Source organism: Apodemus sylvaticus, chromosome 1 (genome assembly GCF_947179515.1).
Source record: "Apodemus sylvaticus chromosome 1, mApoSyl1.1, whole genome shotgun sequence".
NCBI classification, from domain to species: domain Eukaryota; kingdom Metazoa; phylum Chordata; class Mammalia; order Rodentia; family Muridae; genus Apodemus; species Apodemus sylvaticus.
The window spans coordinates 193,212,389-193,232,670 of record NC_067472.1 but is presented as its reverse complement, the minus strand read 5'-3'; the positions used below and the strand labels follow the sequence as shown (position 1 = coordinate 193,232,670).

The 20,282-nt window shown below is 38.5% G+C and overlaps 1 pseudogene; it reads right to left on the bottom strand.

The window, feature by feature from the left end:
- Positions 1-1,579: 1,579 nt before the first annotated feature.
- LOC127667599 (etoposide-induced protein 2.4-like) lies at positions 1,580-4,893 on the bottom strand (annotated as a pseudogene).
- Positions 4,894-20,282: the final 15,389 nt, after the last annotated feature.

Below are 20,282 nucleotides of genomic sequence, written 5' to 3'. Positions count from 1 at the left end.
TCTTAAAAGTCTAATTTTTTGAGTTCTTTGTATTTATTGGATATTAGCCCTTCATCAGATGTAGTCTTGGCAAACATCCTTTCCCAATCTGTTGATTACCATTTTGACCCAGGCACGTATAGGCCTGTGACTCAAACTGAACATGCAGGCCATGAGAACAGGTCACTGATGTGGCAGAATATATAGGTAAACACTTGGCCATAGTGCACCTTTTCCATTTACCAGACTGTTGGCAGTATGTGGGAAGATCCCTTAAAATATACATTCAAAGGTATCGAAGTACACATTGGGGAGTTATTGGATTATTCATACTGGCACCCTGCGGATAATTCACTAACTAAAAATTTCAGTCATGCTAGAGGCCTAAATCTTCATGAATTCCCACTAGCAACTACACAGTAAGTCCCAAAGATACTGTCAAACTTCCCTATCCTAGGCAGAGGTGTTTCTTAAAGGGCTGCAAGAGCTCTAAGAGGGAGGGGAGCAAGAGAAGCCTTCTAGGGGTATGGTCACTCAAGAGTTGGTGTCCTATCTCATATGTCAGCTGGGAGGCTGGTCATAAGGACCATTGGCTGTGAAATGTCCACAACTAAGTTCCCAGAATAAAGCTGGTTATGGTCTATCTGGCAAATTAGAGGACCTACTGCTGACTGGAGAAATTCTTTAACAATCAATATTCCTGTGTGTGTTTATGAGATTCCACAGTCTGGTATTAGGTAATGTGGACCTGAGTGGTTGGCTGGGGTCTGTTTGACTGTGTCAAATGTAACAGACAAGGCCTCTGGCAGGTCACAAGTTGCACGGACCCACTTTTTAGACTGAATTCTGGGTGCACAGCTAAGGAGCAGATCAGGAAGGGCAGTAAGTGAAAAGAAAAAGCAATAAGATACATGATGCATTACAACATGAATTCAGCCAGTGCTGAAACTGAAGTAGCTTTAAGTTTTAAATCCTCAAGGACAACACAGTGATAGTTCCAAGCTTAAGAACTCTTTCCTGGGACCATGCAGTAGGGAAGGAATGGTGGCATACCATATCTGAGTTAGCAAGTATGGATCTCTTGTGGTAACTGAGGTTGGATGCAAACCCACAGATTTTCTAGATCCAAGTCACAAAGTACAATATGATGTGTTTATAAAAATATAAAGAGGAAAAGAATATGTTATATGGGGTGTGTGGTGAAGTGTGGGGGATGAGGATACCTTAGCAGGCCCTTGCCAAGAGATCCCTTCCTCCTGATGTACCACACACTTGTTGGTATACTATTGAATGCAGTTTATTTAGGGTGTGTGGAGGGGAGTTAAGAGGGTAATATAGGCAGAGAAAGGCAGAGAGAACACAGAATAGAGAAGTAGAGGCCAGCCATGACCACTTAGAGAGAGTGGGGAAGGGAATGGGGAGAAAGGGAAGGAAGGCAGGAACCAAGAAAGAGAAATAAAGTAAGAAGATAAGAGAGAGAGGAGAGGCAGGAAGCCCCTGTTATAGTGGACCAGATCTACCTGCCTGTTACCTGGTAACTGTGGGGACAGGCATACCTGGCTATCTCCAGGTTACTGTGGGTGGAGCTTAGACAGAATCCTTACAGAGAGAGTTCGAAAAGATGGATTGGGAAGAGAGGTACAAACATTCCCTGAATAAGGAACAGTGACTGTAGCAAAAGGCTGAAGAGCATGTCAACAATTATTGTGCTGACACTGTGGATTGGATGAGGTTTCCTCCCTGATACCTCAAATGCCAAGTCCACTATATCGTGAAATCAAATGGCATTCACAACTTTGCCAAGCACAAACAGGGGAAGTGACCAAAGAGCACTTAAAATTGATGTGAGGAAGAATTCCAGCCATGACCAAACATCTTCATGTAGTGATGGATCACCAATAGCATGGGCTGTTACTAATTGTAGCACAGGAATAAACACTCAATAATACTAGAGGAGAGTGGAACAGAATATTCCACCATTCCAAGCAATGACACTGGAAAATTTAAACAATACATGGCTCACTCACTTGCTTCTGCTCTACACTCAGGGGTATCCTATAAGCCAAGAGGCTACTTGCACTTCTTTGAATCTGCTCCTCTCCTGCTGAATCTGAGCTTGTAGCTTTGAGATGTACAGATGCCTCAGATGGATTCTTTGATTTCCCAGTTAAGGACCAGCAGAACGGTTTGACACTGTCAACCATCTCTTCACTTCCCAGACTATCAATTACAGAGAGGAAAATGCCCCCAACTCAGTAATCATGGAGGGACCCCTCTATCCTACTGCCACATATCCAGCCAGGAACTCACACACTGAAGCTCAGTTCACCTGCTCTGTACATGGCTGCCTGTTCTGCCCCTGCACTCAGAGAGCTAGGGCTGCCCCTTTCCTATACTTTTTTAATGGAGTTATTTATGCCCTTCATAAATCTTCTATCAGCATCATGAAATGTTATTTTAAATCCAAATCCTGCTTTTCTGGAGTTTTGGAATATTCAGGTCTTCCTGTAATGTACGAAATGGTTTCTGATGATGCCAGATAGCCTTGGTTTCTGTTGGTAGGGTTCTTGTAGTTGCCTTATGCCATCTGGTGTAATTCTGATAGGTTATCTCTAGTGTTAGTGGGTTCAGTTGTTTCAGGTTGGAGCTTGTCCTTCCTGTGAGTCAGCAAGCCTGGGCCAGTACTTTGTTCAATCTTTCACCTGTTTACTGTGTTTTCCTGTATTTTTTAAAGGGATTTTCTTTTACCTCCTTAAGGGATCCTACCTGTCTACCTGTGAAGCTTGGTATTTCTTTATGTCATTTGTATGCTAATTAAAGGACCCTATTACCTTCCTGAAATAGGATTTCAGGTCAGCATCCTGGTTTTTAAGTGTGTTGGTCACGATGGCTTGCTCTGGTGGGAGAAAGGAGTTCTGATAGTGGACTTAGGAATTGGAGGGTGTAAGTAGGATTATTCTTACTTTCTCCAGTCATTTACCAATAGGAGAGCATTGCTTATCCTAATTATTTCTTCATCACTATAGACTGCTGATCTCTAATATTACATAGTAAGAGAATAAGACTAACGCTGGACTTTTACTTCCTAGAAGAGAATGAAATGATAAATTTGGAGATAGACATAAATAAAAGTACCCTAGTTTTGTCTGGATTTTATTTCTCATTTAAAATATTTGACACAACGGGAATATTACTGTATCATTTTATCTTTCTATGTATTTGGAATATTAAAAGAGATATTTATGTTACATTAATGTATTTTGTGACTGGTATCATGGAGGTATGTTTGTGCAGTTCAGAGGACAGCTTGTGGTAGCTGGGTCTTTGCCTTCCATCATGTTGATGCTAATAATGAACTTATTTCCTCAGGTTTGGTGGCAAGTATATTTTTTCATTCTTTTTTATTGAAAAGGGAATTAGAAACATTTTATGATAAAATTGAAGATTTACATGGAATTTTTTTCTGACAAAATTGAAGAAATACAAAGAAAACATCTCAAATTTGGCAATTTTCATGTAAAGTTAAAGAGTAAAATGGTAGACATCAAGACATTGCAAAATTAATTGAAATTGGATGTAGAAACGTTTTATGATAGAATTGAAGAATTACATGGAAAATATTTCTGATAAAATTATAGAATAACATGTTAAAATTGAAAATTAACATGGAAAACTAAAGACAAAATGATAGGCATAAAATATTTCTAAGTTGACTTAAAGTGAAATTATAAGCATTTTCTGGTAAAATTAAAAAACTAAAAGGAAAAATATTTCTGGTAAAATTGAAGAAATACCTAGAAAAACACATTAAAATGGACTATTTCATAGAAAATTATACAGATAGAATGGTAGGCATAAAAATATTTTTAAGTTGATTGAAAGTGGAATTTTAAACATTTTCTGATAAAATTGAAGATTTACATGGAAAATATTTCTGACTAAATTGAAGAAATATATAGAAAAGCATGTTAAAATTGGAAAATATCATGGGAAATTACCTGGATAAAATGGTAGATATAAAAGTATTTTTAGGTTTATTGAAAGTGGAATGATAAACATTTTCTGATAAAATTAAAGATTTATGTTGATTATCTCTGAAAAAATTGAAGAAATATATAGAAAACTATGTTAAGATGAGCTACCCAGTACTCCCAGAGCTCACAGAGACAAAAATATCAACCAGACAGTACACATAGTGTTACAAATGGCTCTGGACACATAAGCAGCAGAGGACTGCCTTGTTGGAAATCAAAGGGAGAAGAGGCCCCTGGTCCTGGAAAGGGTCAATGCAGCAGTGTGAGGGAAATACCAGGACAGGGAAGCAGGAGGGGTTTGATTGGGAATTGAGGGAGGTGAGATGGCTTATGTGACGTTTGGTGGCAAGGGGGAGGTACTAAGAAAGGGGAAATCATTTAAAATGTAAATAAAGAAAATATGTAATAAAAACATTGACTATTTCATGGATAAATTATACAGATAATGGTAAGCATAAAAACATTTCTATGATTGAAAGTGGAATTATAACTATTTCCTGATAAAAATGAAGACAACATAGAAAATATTTATGATAAAATTGAACAAATATGTAGCAAAACATGTTAAAATTGAAGATTATCATGGAAAAGAATACAGATAAAATGGTAGACATAAAAATTACTAAATAAATTGAAAGTAGAATTACAAACATTTTCTGATAAAATTGAAGATTTACGTTAAAATTTTTTCTGTTAGTCTATGTCTTTTTATTGGGAATTGAGTCCATTGATGTTAAGTGATATTAAGGAATTGTTGCTTTATATTATGTTTGATGCTATTTTTAAGTTGATGTGGTTACTTTCTTTTGGGTTTGTGGGAAGATTACCTTCTAGCTTTTTCTAGGGTATAGTATGTCTCCTTGTTTTGCACGTTTTCCATCTATTATCCATTGTAGGTCTGGATTTGTGGACCAATAGTGTGTAAATTTGGATTTATCATGAAATATCTTGGTTTCTCCATCTATGGTGAGTGAGAGTTTTGCTGGTTATAGTAGTCTTGGCTAGCATTTGTGTTTTCTTAGGGTCTGTATGAGATCTTCCCAGGATCTTCTAGCTTTCATTGTTTCAGGTAAGAAGTCTGGTGTACTTCTGATAGGTCTGTCATTATAAGTTACTTGCCATTTTTCTCTTACCGCTTTTAATATTCTTTGTACGATTAGTGTTTGGTGTTTTGATTTTTATATGCTGGGGGGAGTTTCTGGTCTGTCCCAATTTGTTTAGAGTTCTTTAGGCTTCTTTTATGTACATGGACATCTCTCTCTCTTTTTCTTTTTAGATGAGATTAGGAAAGTTTTCTTCTATAATTTTGTTGAAGATATTTACTGGTTTGTTAAGTTGGAAATCCTCACTCTCTTCTATATCTATCATCCTTAAGATTGACACATTTTACCTTAAAGGATGGACCCTCATTCAGAAAATGCCTCCATAAGATATGGCTGCAGGGCATTTTCTTTCTTTTTCTTTAATTTTTCTTTATTTTTTATTTTTTATTATTAACTTAATTTTTTTAGCAGTACAGTCATTATCCCCTTCTAAGTCCATGCTCCCACAATTCCTCATTCCATTTTTCCTCTCACTTCTCCAAGAAGATGTCCCCAATTCCCCAACTTCTGTGTCACCACCAAACCTACCAACTTGGTGGTGGTATCCCTCATCCCTGGGACCTCAAGTTTCTTGTGTGTTACATGAATCTTCTCTACTGAAGCCAGACTAGTCAGTCCTCTGTTGTATATTTATGTGTTGGGGTCCACATACTAGCTAGTGTATGCTGCCTGGTTTGTGGCTCACTATCTGAGACATCTCAGGGATCTGGGATAGTGGAGATGGTTGGTATTACTATGGGGTTGCCAGCCTGATCAGCTACTTCCAGCCTTTCCCTAATTCAACCCCAGGGCTCTCCAACCTCAGTCTATTGGTTGAGTGTAAGTATCTACAGTCATCTCAGTCAGCTGCTTGTTGGGCCTTTCAGGGGCCATGTTAGGCTCCTGTTTATAAGGACACGATTCCATCAGTAATATTATCAGGCCTTGGGGCCTCCCCTTGAAATGGATCCAAAGGTTGTCCAGTCACTTCCTTCAGTCTTTTCTGCATTTTAGTGCCTGAATTTCTTTTAGAAAGTAACAATTCTGGATCAGAGTTGTGACTGTGGGATTGAAAGCCTATCCTTCAATTTGATGCCCTGTCTTTCAACTGGAAGTGGACTCTACAAGTTCCCTGTTTGCATTGTTGGGCATTTCATCTAAGGTTCCTCTTTCTGAATACCTGAATAGTATCCCATTGTGTAAATGAGCCAAAATTTTCCAAATCCACTCTTCTCTTGTGGGTACATCTGCGTTATTTCCAGCTTCTGACTGTCACAATAAGGATGCTGTGAACAAAGGGCACATGCCCTTTTGGCATGGTAGAGCATCTTTTGGGTATATGTCCAAGAGTGGTATAACTGGATATTCAAATAGCTCTATTTCAAATTATCTGAGGAACTGTCAGATTAGTTGCCAGAGTGGTTGTACCAGCATGGAGGAGTAGTTCTCTTTCTCCACATCCATGCCAACAGGTAATTTCACCTGAGTTTTAGATTGTAGCCATTCTTTTAGGAGTAAGGTGGTATCACAGGGTCAGTTATTTTCATAGGCTTTCCTCATTTCAGGTCTTTCCTTTGGAATTCCTTTCAACCATTCCCCCTCCCTCTTCCTCTATGAGGCTGCTCCCCAGCCACCCACTCTTATCTTCCCTCTCTGGTATTACCCATCATTGTGGCATCAAATAGGCCCACGAGTCTCTCCTCCCACTGATGTTCAAGAATGTCCTCTGCCAAATATATGAGTAGCACCATGGGTTCCTCCATGTGTATTCTTTGGTTGGTGTTCCAGTCCCTGGGAGCCCCAGGGAATCTAGACTGCTGATACTGTTGCTCCCTCCATGGGCCTACAAACCCCCTCAGCTCTTTTGGTACTTTCTCCAACTCAACTGGGAACCCAGTTTAATTAACTCTATTTAATGCTTGGCTTTGAGCATCTGCATCTGTATTGAAAGCATTGGCAGAGCCTATCAGGAGAAAGCTGTATCAGGCTTCGATCGGTTACCATTTCCCAGTATCCATGGTAGGATCCAGTTTGGTGGCAGTATAGAAGATGGATCCATAGGTGGGGCAGTCTCTGGATGGGTTTTCCTTCAGTCTCTACTCCATACTTTGTCTCTATATTTCTTCCTGTTCACCCTTTTCTTTTTGTTACTGTTTCTAAGAAGCACTGAAGGATCCACATTTTGGTCTTCCTAATTCTTAGACTTCGTATAATCTGGGAATTGAATTTGGGTATTCTGAACTTTTGGACCAAAAAGGGTGAAGAGGATGGATCAGTTATCAGTGACTACATACCATGTGTGTTCTTTTGTGTCTGAATTACCTCACTAAGGGAGATATTTTCAACTCCCATCCATTTTCCTGAAAATTAAATGAAATCATTATTTTTAATAGATCAGTTGTATACCATTGTGTAAATGTACCATATTTTCTGTATCCATTCCTCTGTGGAGGGACATATGTGTTATTTCCAGTTTCTGGCTTTTATAAATATGGCTGCTATGAATTTAGTGGAGCATGTGTCCTTATTACATGTTGGAACTTCTTTTATATGCCTAGCAGTGGTATAGCTGAGTCCTCAGATAGTACTATTTCCAATTTTCTGAGGAAACACCAGACTGATTTCCAGAGTAGTTGTTCCAGCTTGCAATCCCACCAGCAATTGAGGAGTGCTTCTCATTCTCTACATTCTTGCCAGCATCTGCTGTTACCTGAGGTTTTTTTATATTAGTCATTCTTCCTGTTGCGAGTTGGAATCTCAGGATCTCAGGATCATTTTGATTTTTATTTGTGTGGTGACTAAGACTTTGAACAATTCTTTAACTGCTTTTGTCCATTTGAGATTCCTTTGTTGTAAATTCTTCGTGTAGATCTACAATCCATTTTTTCTTTAGATTGATGGTTTTTGTGAGGTTAGCTTCTTGAGTTCTTTTATGTTTAGGATATTAGCCCTCCGTCAGATGTGGTGCTAGTGAACATTTTCCCAATCTGTAGTTTGCCCGTTTGTTCTATAGATTATTTCCTTGGCCTTAGAGAAGCTTTTCAGTTTCATGAGGTCCCATTTATCAATTCTTGATTTTCAGGAGCCCCACTGGTGTAATCTAATATGAATCAGGTCAGGAATGGATGTAAAAACATCTTGAAAGCAAATTGTCCCAAGAAACAGGCTGGATTTGACATTCTATATCCAATTAATTTGCCTTTTAACTGTAAGTTATCAAGTGAGATTGGGAATGACGCTTCATATTCATCAAAGGAAATATCCACCAAGATAAACTCTTAAGCCTGATCTTCTATGACCCTAAGTTAAGAGACATAGACCTCTTCCTGGAATTGTCTGGTTCAGATTTTTATATGATCTACTACAGGTTTTCCTTTATTGGGCAAGACCTTTAAGGAATTCACTTTAGGAAATATTCCTGCTATTAATAGTCTTTTCCTGTTACTATTAAACATATATAGCAATCATTAATGAATAGCACACCTCTTTGGAGAAGATCTCTGCAAATCCGCGATGTACTATCTTACAGTAATGCTGTAAGAAAAATAGATGATTTCTTAAGTCTTAATGATGATCCTAAAAGAATTCCTAAACTATATCTGTGATTATTTAGATTTTTTTGTAGTGAGACTGCTATTAGGTTCTTTCCTGATATTCAAAACTGTAAAGAGAAAACTTCCCTAATATAAAGAAAGAGATGCCCATAAACATAAAAAACCCTAATGAATTCCAAATAGATTATACCTGAAAAGAAATTCCTTCTGTCACATAATAAACAAAACACCAAGTGCACAAAACATAGAAGGAATATTAAAAGCAGTAAGGGAAAAAGGTGAAGTAACATATAAGGGCAGACCTATCAGAATTACACCAGACTTCTGAACATAGACTATAAAAGCTAGAAGATCCTGGGAAGATGTCATACAGACCCTACAAAAACACAAATGCCAGCCAAGGATATCCAGCAAAACTCTCAATTACCATAGATGGAGAAACAAAGATATTCCATGAAAAAAAATTGACACAATATCTTTCCACAAATCCATCCCTACAAAGCATAGGCCTCAGCAATTTGAGGCATATAGGAAATATACTCAGTGTCAAAGACACATACTACCTCAGAGCCAAGGGCTGGAGAACAGATTTCCAAGCGAATGTTCCCAAGAAACAAGCTGGAGTAGCCATTCTAATATCAACAAAAATCAAATTTCAACAGAGTTATCAAAAGGATATGTAAGCACACTTCATACTCCTCAAGAAAGAAATTTACCTTGAAGAGCTCTCAATTCTGAACATTTATACTCCAAATGAAATGGCACCCACTTTCATTAAAAAAATTACTAAAGCTCAAAGAAAACATTGCACCTCACACAAAAATAGTAGGAGACATCAACACCCCACTCTCATCAGTGAACAGATCATGTAAACACAAAGTAAAGAGGGACACAGTGAAACTAACAGAAGTTATGGACCAAATAGTTTTAATAGATATCTAAAGGAAATTTCAACATAAAATAACCTTCTTCTCAACACATCAGGGCACATTTTACACAATTGAGCATATAATTGGTAACAAAACAGGCCTCAACAGATAAAAGAAGATTGAAATAATCCCATGAATGCTTTCAGACCACTATGGAATAAGGTTTGTCTTCAATGCAAAAAAAAAAACAAAAAAAAAAAAAAACAAAAAACAAAAAAACAAAAACAAACAAAAAGAAAAAAAACAGAAAGTCAACATAGGAAGGATAGAAGAAAGAAAGAAATCAAAGAAAGAAAGAAATCAGAGAAAGAAAGAAAGAAAGAAAGAAAGAAAGAAAGAAAGAAAGAAAGAAAGAAAGAAAGAAAGAAAGAAAGAAAGAAAGAAAGAAAGAAAGTAGAGGAAGATAACTTTTTAGAATTTTATAAAAATTAAGGAACAACATGCCTAAAAATTTGGGATACAATGAAAACAGTGCTAAGAGGAAAACTCATAGCTATAAGTGCCTCCAAAAAGAAACTGGAGAGAGCAGATGGCACAGAGACAAAATCTAAATTAACAACATCAGAAATGGAAAAAGAGATACAATAGCAAAAACTTTGGAAATTCAAAAATATATTACATAAAATAGAAAAAGAAGGAACACTAGCCAATTCACTCTGGGAAGCCACAGTTACTTTGGTAACAAAACCATAGAAAGACCAAATAAAAAAGAGAACTTTAGACCAATTGCCCTTATGAATATTGATGTAAAAATAATCAATGAACTTTTCAAAAACCGAACCCAAGCACACATCAAAACGATCTTGGTAGGCTTCATGCCAGAGTTGAAGAGATGGTTCAATACAGGGAAATCCAACAATGTAATTTGCTTTAAACGTAAACAAAAGAACATCCACATGAATGTTTCACTAGATGCTGAAAAAGCATTTGAAAATATTCAGCATCCAATGATGATAAAAGTCTTGGAATGATCAGGAGCTCAAGGCTTATAATAAACATATTAAATGCAATGCACAGCAATCCAGTAGCCAACATCAAAATAAATGAAGAAAACTTGAAGCAATCCCACTAAAATCAGAGACTAGACAAGACTGTCCACTCTCTCCCTACCTATTTCATATAGTATTTGAAGTTTTTGCTTGAGCAACTAGACAACAAAAGGAAGTCAAAAAGATACAAGTTGGAAAAGAAGAAGTCAAAATATCACTATTTTCACACGACATGATAGTATATTTAAGTGACCTCAAAAATTCCACCACAGAACGTTTTTTCTTAAGTTTTTGTATGTACCCAATGCATACAAAAACTTAAGAAAGAATCTAGAGAATCAAATAACATTATTAAGAAATGGAGAACAGAGCTAAACAGAGAATTTTAAACTGAGAAAACAAATGGTTGAGAAGCACTGAAAGAAATGTTCATCATCCTTATTCATCAGGGAATTGCAAATAAAAACAACCCTGAGATTCCACATCACATCATCATAATGGCTAATATTAAAATCTCAAGTGACAGCAGATATTGGCAAGGATGTAGAGAAAGAGGAACACTCCTCCATTGATTGTACCACAATTATGGTAATCAGCCTGGTATTTCCTCAGAAATCTGGGGGTAGAACTACCTGAGGTACAAACTATACCATTCCTGGGCTTATAACCAGAAGAGTCTCTAACTTGTTATAAGGACACATTTTCCACTATTTCCATAGAAGCCATATCAATAATAGCCAGAATCTGGAAAAAAAAAACAACAAAAAAAAAAAAAAAAAAACAAAACAAAACAGATGTCTCTCTTTATTGGAATGGGTACAGAAAATGTGGTACATTTACAGAATGGAATACTACTCATCTATTAAAACAATGACTTCATGAAATTTACAGGCAAATGAATGGAACATGAAAATACCATCTTGAATGATGTAACTCATTTAGAAATGCATACATAAGTTATGCACTCTAACTAGATTCGGGGTGGCGGCAGTGGCAGCGGTGGTGGCAGTGGCAGTGGCCATGGCAGCTGGTCCAGCGGAAGGGCCATCAGCAGTGGAACCAAGGTGACAGGGTCCAGGCAGGCCTTGCACCCGCTACCACTGACTCTCACTGGCCACCCGGGCTGCAAGAGGAGGCAGATTTACAGAGCCTTTCACCCCACAGAAGCCACATCAGAACTCTGCCTCCCGCCAGTCAGTTATGAGAGTCTCTCAGCCATCTTGGATCTCAAGCACCAGAGAAATCAGACAGACTGAGGTACGCAAATATAACCCAAGGCCAACATCGCGAGGGTCTAAGCCCCACTGGTGTTGGACTGCATGTAGGCCCAGGTTTGTTCGGGGGCGATCGGTGTGCAAACCCAGCCAGGAGGTTGTTTCCCCGGCAGGCATGCACTCCACTATGGGACACCAGAGAGTTCTAGCAGGCAAAGTCAGCTAAGATTCATAGCCCTAGGCTAACATAGCAGGAGGATAAGACCGACGGGCCTTGGACTGCCCCCAGGCCCTGGGCTGCTCAGTGGGCCATCTGTGTGCTAACCCAGCCAGGAGATTGTTAGCCTAGCAGACTCTCCCCACACTTTCAGGGAGCACGTGCACGCTACCATCCTGGCCACCTGACAGAACCAATTAACAGTCAAAGCGGGGAACATTGCTCAGGCCTTAGCCTGCCAGGCTTTTGCCTAGACTCAGGGCCTCAGCAGCTAGGCTATCCCTGTGTGCACCAACCTGGTTGGGAGATAGGCTGCCCAGCAGAGTGACCAGCACTCAGAAAAGGTCCTGAAGCAGCCTAGACCATCAACACTCACTGAAGGAGCAAGCGGGCACCGCCTGGTTCACACAGACAACCTGGGGCAAAGTGCGCTAGGGTTGCAAGGACACCCAAGAGGAGGGCAGCACATTAGCAATCTGTAACAGGGGAAACCCAGCAATCCAGTGTTACAGAAATAGCAATATAGCCTCACAGGAGGCACAAATACCAGCCAGAGACAAGACCAACTAACGTCAGAAATAACAAGATGGCAAAGGGCAAACGCAGGAACGCTACTAACAAAAACCTAGGCAATATAGCAGCATCTGAACCAAACTCTCCAACATCAGCAAGTCCTGATTATGCAAACACACCAGAAACACCGGATTTGGATTTAAAATCACTGTTCATGATGCTGCTAGAAGAAGAGAAAAAGGACATAAATGAATCTCTTAAAGACATACAGGGGAACATGAATAACTTAGAAACCTGTATAATGGAAACACAAAAATCACTTAAAGAAATTCAGGAGAATAAGCCTCAGGAGAAAGAAGCCAATAAAGAAGAAACAAACAAACAAACAAAAAAAAACAACAAAAAAAAAAAACAAAAAACAAAAAACAAAAAAAAAAAAAACAAAAAAAAAAAAAAACTTAAGGCTTCCGGGCGGCCAGCGGGGAGAAGTCAGTGTGCTGTGGTGAATCCAGCGGGCCCCGGCAGGAGCCTCCAGGTGTCTGCTTTGGGATCTGAACAGCCTGGGTCACTGCACTAGGTCTCCAGGAAGTGCGGGAGACCTGGTGTGCACCCAGAGGCAGTCTGAGATAGCACAGAGCTTGCTCTGGTGGTACAGAGGTTAGGTTCCAGTCCTGAGACCTCTGGTAGGAGCCCTCAAATCTCTCTGCTTCCGGATCCAGATCAGCCTGGGCAGCAACACCACACCTCCAGGTCCTGCAAGAGGCAAGAGGGGCTTCGGGGCGGCCAGCGGGGAGAAGTCAGTGTGCACTGGTGAATCCAGCGGGCCCCTGCAGGAGCCTCTAGGTGTCTGCTTTGGGATCTGAACAGCCTGGGCCACAGCACACTGTCTCCAGGTAGTGCAGAAGGTAAGCTGTGCACCAGAGGCCACCTGGGAAGGGGTAGCTTGCACTGGTGAGTCCAGCTTTGACAAGACCACCTAACACCAGTGAGATCTAGCTGGCAAAAGGCAAACGCAGGAACGTCACTAACAGAAATCAAGGCAATATGGCAACATCTGAACCCAATTCTCCTTTACCAGCATGTCCTGGATACCCCATCACACCAGTAAAACAAGATTTGGATTTAAAATCACTGGTCATGATGCTGGTACAGGAACACATGAAGGACATACTTAAAGAAATTCAGGAGAAAATGGATCAAAAGTTAGAAGCCCTTGCAAGGGAAACACAAAAATCATTGAAAGAAATCCAGAAGAATACAAAAGCCAATAAGGAGGAAATGCAATAAAACACTTAAAGAAATACAGGAGAACTTTGGTCAACAGGCTGAAGTCATGAAAGAGGAAACACAAAAATCTCTTAAAGAATTACAGGAAAGCACAAACAAGCAAGTAAAGGAGCTAAGCAAAACCATCTAGGATCTAAAATCAGAAGTAGAAACAACTAAGAAAACACAAAGGGAGATAACTTTGGAGATAGAAAGCCTTGGGAAGAAATCAGGGGACATAGATGCAAATATCAACAACAGAATACAAGAGATAGAAGAAAGAATCTCAGATGCTGAAGATACCATAGAAACCATGGACTCAACAGTTAAAGAAAATGCAAAATGCAAAAAGCTTGTAACCCAAAATATCCAGGAAATCCAGGACACAATGAGAAGACCAAACCTAAGGATTATAGGCATAGATGAGAGTGAAGATTTACAACTTAAAGGGCCAGCAAATATTTTCAATAAAATTATGGAAAAAAACTTCCCTAACCTAAAGAGAGAGATGCCCATGAATATACAAGAAGCCTACAGAACTCCAAACAGACTGGACCAGAGAAGAAATACTTCCCGTCACATAATAATCAAAACACCAAATGTACTAAACAAAGAAAGAATATTAAAGGCAGTAAGAGAAAAAGGCCAACTAACATATAAAGGAAGACCTATCAGAATCACAGCAGATTTTTCACCTGAGATTATGAACGCTAGAAGATCCTGGGCAGATCTCATGCAGAATCTAAGAGAACACAAATGCCAGCCAAAACTACTATATCCAGCAAAACTCTCAATCACCATAGATGGATAAACTAAGATATTCCATTACAAAACCAAGTTCACCCAATATCTATTCACAAACCCAGCCCTACAAAGGATAATAGGAGGAAAACACCAATACAAGGAGGGAAATGTCACCCTGGAAAAAGCAAGATAGTAACCTTTCATCAAACCCAAAAGAAGTTAACCAATCGAATTTAAAAAATAACGTCAAAAATGATAGGAAGTAAAAATCACTATTCCTTAATATCTCTTAACATCAATGGACTCAATGCCCCAATAAAAAGACAGACTAACCGACTGTAAACAGGACCCTACATTTTGCTGCTTACAGGAAACACACATCAGGGTCAAAGACAAACACTATCTTAGAGTAAAAGACTGGAAGACAGTTTTACAAGCAAATGGTCTCAGGAAACAAGCTGGAGTAGCCATTTTAATATCAGATAAAATTGACTTTCAACCCAAAGTCATCAAAAGAGACTCTAAGGGACACAACATACTGGTCAAAGGAAAAATACAAGAAGAACTCTCAATCCTGATCATCTATGCTCCAAATGCAAAAGCACCCTCATTCATAAAAGAAACTTTATTAAAGCTCAAAGCACACATTGCACCTAACACAATAATTGTGGGTGACTTCAACAGTGCACTTTCCTCAATGGACCGATCAGGAAAACAGAAACTAAACAGGGACACAATGAAACTAACTGAAGCTTTGGACCAATTAGATTTAACATATATACATAGAACAGTCTATCCTAAAGTAAAAGAATATACCTTTTTCTCAGCACCTCATGGTACCTTCTCCAAAATCGACCATATAATTGGTCACAAGACAGACCTCAAGAAATATAAGAAGATCGAACAAATCCCATGCCTCCTATCAGATCACTCTGGAGAAAAAGTGGTCTTCAATAGCGACAAAAACAACAGAAAACCCACATACACTGGAAACTGAACAATATTCTACTCAATGATACTTTGGTCAAGGAAGAAATAAAGAAAGAAATTAAAGACTTTTTAGAACACAATGAAAATGAAGATACAATATACCCAAATCAATGGGACACAATGAAAGCAGTGCTAAGACGAAAACTCATAGCCCTGAGTGCCTCCAAAAGAAAATGGAGTGAGCATACACTAACAGCTTAATGACACACCTGAAAGCCCTGGAACAAAGAGAAGCTATTTCACCCAGGAGGAGTAGAAGGCAGGAAATCATCAAACTCAGGACTGAAATCAATGAAGTACAAACAAAGAGAACCATACAAAGAATCAACAAAACCAGGAGCTGGTTCTTTGAGAAAATCAACAAGATAGATAAACCCTTAGCCAGACTAACCAAAGGGCACAGAGACAGTATCCAGATTAACAAACTCAGAAATGAAAAGGGAGATATAACAACAGAAAATGAGGAAATTCAAAAATCATTAGATCCTACTACAAAAGCCTATACTCAACACAACTGGAGAATCTGGAGGAAATGGACAGTTTCCTAGACAGATATCTGACACCAAAACTAAATCAGGATCAAATAGATCAACTAAACAGTCCCATAACACCTGAAGAAATATAAAGGGTCATAGAAAGTCTCCCAACCAAAAAAAGCACAGGACCAGATGGCTTCAGTGCAGAGTTCTATCAGACCTTCATAGAAGACCTAACACCAATACTCTTCAAACTATTCCACAAAATAGAAACAGAAGGAACTCTACCCAACTCATTCTATGAAGCCACAGTTACGCTGATACCAAAAACATACAAAGATCCAACAAAGAGAACTTCAGGCCAATTTCTCTTATGAATATTGATGCAAAAATACTTAATAAAATTCTTGCCAACCAAATCCAAGTACACATGAAAACGCTCATCCACCATGATCAAGTAGGCTTCATCCCAGGTATGCAGGAATGGTTCAATATAAGGAAATCCATCAATGCTATGCACAACATAAACAAACTCAAAGAAAAAAAAACATATGATCATCTCATTAGATGCAGAAAAAGCATTTGACAAAATCCAGCATCCTTTCAGGCTAAAAGTATTGGAAAGAACAGGAATTCAAGGCACATCCCTAAACATCGTTAAAGCAATATACAGCAAACCAGTAGCCAACATCAAACTAAATGGAGAGAAATTTGAAGCAATCCCACTAAAATCAGGGACTAGACAAGGCTGTCCTCTCTCTCCATATCTTTTCAATATAGTACTTGAAGTTCTAGCTAGAGCAATTAGACAACATAAGGAGGTCAAGGGGATACAAATTGGAAAGGAAGAAGTCAAATTATCACTATTTGCAGATGACATGATAGTCTACTTAAGTGACCCGAAAACCTCCACCGGAGAACTCCTACAGCTGATAAACAACTTCAGCAATTTGGCTGGTTATAAAATCAACTCAAGAAAATCAGTTGCCTTCTTATACTCAAAGGATAAGCAGGCTGAGAAAGAAGTTAGGGAAAGGACACCCTTCAAAATAGCCACAAACAATATAAAGTATCTTGGTGTGACTCTAATCAAACAAGTGAAAGATCTATATGACAAGAACTTCAGGTCTCTGAAGAAGGAAATCAAAGAAGACCCCAGAAAATGGAAAAATCTGCCATGCTCCTGGATTGGCAGGATTAATATAGTTAAAATGGCCATCTTGCCAAAAGCGATCTACAGATTCAATGCAATCCCCATCAAAATCCCAACTCAGTTCTTCACAGAGTTAGAAAAAGCAATTCTCCAATTCATCTGGAATAACAAAAAACTCAGGATAGCTAGAACTATTCTCAACAACAAAAGAAATTCTGGGGGAATCAGTATCCCTGACTTCAAGCAATACTACAGAGCAATAGTGTTAAAAACTGCATAGTATTGGCACAGTGACAGACAAGTGGACCAATGGAATAGAATTGAAGATCCAGAAATGAATCCATACACCTATGGTCACTTGATCTTCAACAAAGGAGCCAAAAACATCCAGTGGAAAAAAAGATAGCCTTTTCAACAAATGGTGCTGGATCAATTGGAGGTCAGCATGCAGAAGAATGGGAATTGATCCATTCTTATCTCCATGTACTAAACTTCACTCCAAGTGGATCAAGGACCTCACTGTAAAACCAGACACACTGAAACTAATAGAAAAGAAACTGGGGAAGACCCTTGAGGACATGGGCACAGGGAAAAAGTTCCTAAACAGATCACCAATAGCTTATGCTTTAAGATCAAGAAATGACAAATGGGACCTCATAAAATTACAAAGTTTCTGTAAGGCAAAGTATACTGTTAAAAGAACAAAACAGCAACCATTAAATTGGGAAAGGATATTCACCAACCCCACACCTGATAGAGGGCTAATATCCAATATATACAAAGAACTCAAGAAATTAGACCCCAGGGAAACAAATAACCCTATTAAAAATGGGGTACAGATCTTAACAAAGAATTTTCACCTGAAGAAATTCAGATGGCAGAGAGGCACCTTAAGAAGTGCTCAACATCATTAGTCATTAGGGAAATGCAGATCAAAACAACCCTGAGATTTCACCTTACACCAGTCAGAATGGCTAAGGTCAAAAACTCAGGAGACAGCAGGTGTTGGCGAGGATGTGGAGAAAGAGGAACACTCCTCCACTGCTGGTGGGGCTGTAAGATGGTACAACCACTGTGGAAATCAGTCTGGAGGTTCCTCAGAAAACTGGACATGAGACTTCCAGAGGACACTGCTATACCTCTCCTGGGCATATGCCCAAACGATTCCCCAGCATGCAATAAAGACACATGCTCCATTATGTTCATAGTAGCCTTATTTATAATAGCCAGAAGCTGGAAAGAACCCAGATGCCCCTCAAAGGAGCAATGGATACAGAAAATGTGGTATATTTACACAATGGAATACTACTCAGCAATTAAAAACAATGAATTCAGAAAATTATTAGGCAAATGGTTTGATCTGGAAAATATCATCCTAAGTGAGGTAGGCCAATCACAAAAGAATACACATGGCATGCAATCTCTAAGTGGATATTAATTAGCCCAGAAGCTCTGAATACCCAAGGCATAAATTGCATGACAAATTACTCCCATGAAGAAGTATGGAGAGGGTCCTGATCCTGGAAAGGATTGATCTAGGATGGGAAGGAAATATAAGGACAGAGAAAAAGGAGGGAGGTGATTGGAGAAGGGATGGAGAGAAGAAGGTTTATGGGACATATGGGGAGCGGGGATCCGGGAAAGGGGAAATCATTTGGAATGTAAACAAAGAATATAGAAAATAAAAATATTAAAAAAGAAATATTTTCCATGTGTATCTTCAATTTTATCATAAAATGCTGTTACTTCCTTTTTCAATAAAAGAACATGCTTTTAAAAAAAAGAACAAAATAGGTAAGATGTACCTTGTTAATTGGTCAAAATTTTAGCAATTAAGGAAATAAAAACTATACTATTTTGAAAATTAATCTAATCTAGTCAGAAATACTATGACCAAGCAAATGACTGACAACAAATGCTGGTGAGATAGATGCTTGTAAAAATTTGGGAAACGTGTGACCCTCACTCCCTTAGTAGCGTTGCAGATGGATGCAGTCCCTCTGAAAATCAGTGTAAAAAATGTATCATGTGGCACAGATACAAGATTCCTTTACCTATGCTGAAAGGGTTTGATATCTTACACCTTAAAGACTTTGTCATTCACTTTTATTATTGTTCTAGTCATAATAACAAGAGAACAAAAAGAAAGTAAAAGTCCTTGACCCAATGAATAACTAAAGAATATGTGGTGCATATGTACAATTAAATTCTACTTGCTGTGAAGATAAATGAAATAATGAAAATTTTAAGCAAACAGGTGAACTAGAAAAGATTATAATACAGAAGTTAACCCAGATCCAGAAATATAAGTGTGAAATGTTCTCTCCTTTTTCTCTCTGTTTGTATTAGATATTTTCTGTATTCATATTTCAAATGTTATCCCCTTTCCTAGTTTCCACTCTGAAAACCAATTACCCCATTCCCTCTGCCCCTGCTCACCACCCTACCCACTCTCACTTCCCTATCTTGACATTCCCCAATACTGGGGCATCTAGCCTTCTCAGAAGAAAGTGCCACTCTTGCCTTTGATATCCAACAAGGCCACCTTGTTCTACACATTCAAATGGACCTCAGGAAACATCACATATTATTACAGGTGAATGGACTGAGTTCTTGACTTTGCATGTGTGCACATATAAATAGCAACAAATATTAAGGAAGAAATCATAAATATTGGAAAGGGAGGGAAGGCTTTGAATTTAAGAATACTGGCAGTTAATATACTATGAGTTCCTCAAAATCAACACAATTTAAAAAAAAAGAATTTCCAAGCAAACTTTCTGTGTGATTTCAGTCATTTTTCTGCACATTTAAAATCATTCTGAAAGCTAAATATTATTAGAAAACATTTTAAATTAACCTCCATTTCTATGTCTTATTATATCTTACTGAGTTTCTGGTTAGGAGTCATGAACTCAGGCTCACAAATGCTGCAGAATGTACTTTGTAAGAGTTCAAAATTGCACAATAAAGTAACCTTGGACTATGGGTTACATTATTTATTTCTAATCAGTAGCTAGTTTCACAACAAACTAAAGAATGTTAATGATTCTTTGCCTGCACTATAAATCTTACCACACAGCATTTGCTATAAGCTGAAGAGGTAGCCAGAACTGGAATCCCAAGAGCACCTACAAGGTTG